This window comes from Nanorana parkeri, unplaced genomic scaffold (genome assembly GCF_000935625.1).
Source record: "Nanorana parkeri isolate BGI_ZX_2015 unplaced genomic scaffold, ASM93562v1 scaffold1866, whole genome shotgun sequence".
NCBI classification, from domain to species: domain Eukaryota; kingdom Metazoa; phylum Chordata; class Amphibia; order Anura; family Dicroglossidae; genus Nanorana; species Nanorana parkeri.
This window is the reverse complement of record NW_017308134.1, coordinates 246240-248593: the sequence shown is the minus strand read 5'-3', so window position 1 is coordinate 248593 and position 2354 is coordinate 246240. Positions and strand designations below refer to the sequence as shown.

Sequence of the window (2354 nt, the reverse complement as noted above, 5' to 3'; positions counted from 1 at the left end):
GAGAGAGGGAGATAGAGGGGGAGAGAGATAGAGTGGAGAGAGACAGGGAGAGAAGAGAGAGAGAGGGAGAGAGAGGGAGAGAGAGAGAGAAGAGAGAGAGAGGGAGATAGAGGGGGAGAGAGATAGAGGGGAGAGAGACAGGGAGAGAAGAGAGAGAGAGGGAGATAGAGGGAGAGAGAGAGAGAAGAGAGAGAGAGGGAGATAGAGGGGGAGAGAGAGAGGGAGAGAGAGAGAGAGAGAGAGGAGAGAAGAAAGAAGAGTGACAGGAAAGTGAGAACGAAAGAGAAGAGAGTGAGAAAGGAGAGACCAAGGGAGAGGAAAGAGCAAGAAAGAGAAAGCCAGAGAGAGCGCCAGGGGGAAAAGTGAGGGAGAGGAGAGAGAAAGAGAGGGAGGAGAGAAAAGAGAAGAGGAGAGGGGGGAGACAAAAGAGAAGAGGAGAGGGGGGGGTGAGAGAAGAAAGGCAGTTAGAAGGAATAGAAGGAGGAAAAAAGAGAAATTAAAAAAAGATTGAATGAGGGGTGGAGTAGAAAGAGAGAGATAAAAGAAAGAGAGAGAAGAGCATTACAGCCAATAAGGAGAGCAAGAAGGAACGAAAAAGAAAGAAAAGAACAACCTAGTGATAGATAGATAGATAGATAGATAGATAGATAGATAGATAGATAGATAGATAGATAGATAGATAGATAGACCTCAGCCAGGTGTCAGAGATAGATAGATAGATAGATAGATAGATAGATAGATAGATAGATAGATAGATAGATAGATAGATAGATAGATAGATAGATAGATAGATAGATAGACCTCAGCCAGGTGTCAGAAATGGTTAATAACATGTGATAATGGAGCCTTGCTCAGGCAGGGAAGTAGTTGGGGAAGAAGTATGAGGTTGGGCCCAGCTCCGTGTCACACTGTTTATTGTCCCCTCATGCGGGAAGATGGATTGCGGTCTACACTGGGGCACGGATAATAGGGTTAACCTCCCCTATCATGGCTGGTATCTCCTCGCAGGCCCCGCGGCCTCATATTAGGCGCTCAGGCTCAATTTCAAATCTGCAGCGTAAAAGAATGCAACAAAAAGCTATATATTTCTATACAGTATTTCCTCCTCCTGCCCGTAACCTGATTTGTGCCAGTCCCATTTCCAGGGAAGGCCGTGCAATGCAATATCTTATCTGCAAATCTACTTCCAGCGCAGAATATATCAGCGGGAGTAATATAATGGGAAATCACAATATATATTTCACCCGCCAATTATTTTACCGGAGCTGAAATTTTCTCTGTCTTTACCATGTCAATTCTGAGTTATGGAATACTAAAACACACATACATCCCCCAAAAATGTATATACTGCACATCTGCTCACACACAACCGGATATACATGTACACAAATAATGGCACAGAATAGGCAGCCATGAATGAGCTGTAGAGTGAGTACACTTTTGTTGAAGAAAAATTCCCTTCGGGGTGATCAATGTACATTTAATGAAATGTAACAATTCTGACCTGTTTCTATTCTAAAGAAATTGCCGTTTGGTTCACCATGTCCTCTCCAAACTGATCCCTGAGTGGAGGGGGTCTGATTCCTGAATGGGATTGTCGGGTTCATTATAAACAGCTGGGGGACTCTCTGTGTTGTAATGAGGAAAGGTGCAGTGTCGGCATCCCTTTAGTAGCAATTAACCCTCCAGAAGGAAGTATCTCAGCAAAAATGAAATTCCTTTTGCAAGAGATGCCTAAGGGCCTGTTCACATGATATCAGGTCCTGATCTGCAGACTGATGCAGTGCGTTTTTGCCACGTTTTTGCCGTAAGCTGAACGGACTGCGCACATGAGAACCTGGAGCTCATAAAAACACATAGGGATACATTGGGATGCATTTTGAGTGCAGCAGCGTACGGAGCCGGTCAGCACACAAAACGGACGTCGTGTGAACAGGCCCTAAAGGTTTGACATGCATCTTAGTGCAGACGTCTGTCAAAATCAGTCAGCCAATCACAGAAGGGGGGAAGTGACATTTCTGGGGATGTTCTGCACACCAATTGTGTACATTAACGCTTCCAGGTCGCCGTATTGCATTGAGTTTCAAAAAGTCACGGCGGCTACAGTTTTTATGACCTCACCACCGCAACAATGCACCCTTGCATCCCATCCCGTCCACACACACAGTTCTCATCAATATGGGAACTATACATTACATGGATTTTAAGAACAGGGGGATGGAAGAAGAGCTTGCTCTGTGCACATCATGAATTAACCAAACACTGCAATATATACATATATATTGCAGTGTTTGGTTAATTCATGATGTGCACAGAGCAAGCTCTTCTTCCATCCCCCTGTTCTTAAAATCCAT

General features: G+C 44.5%; 1 protein-coding gene across 1 annotated transcript in view; it reads right to left on the bottom strand.

Moving 5' to 3' along the window:
• LOC108799970 (dachshund homolog 2-like) overlaps positions 1–2354 on the bottom strand; it is a gene marked incomplete at its 3' end in the record, with an annotated part of 179147 nt that overhangs the window by 16015 nt on the left and 160778 nt on the right. The gene's annotated exons all lie outside the window — the stretch shown is intronic.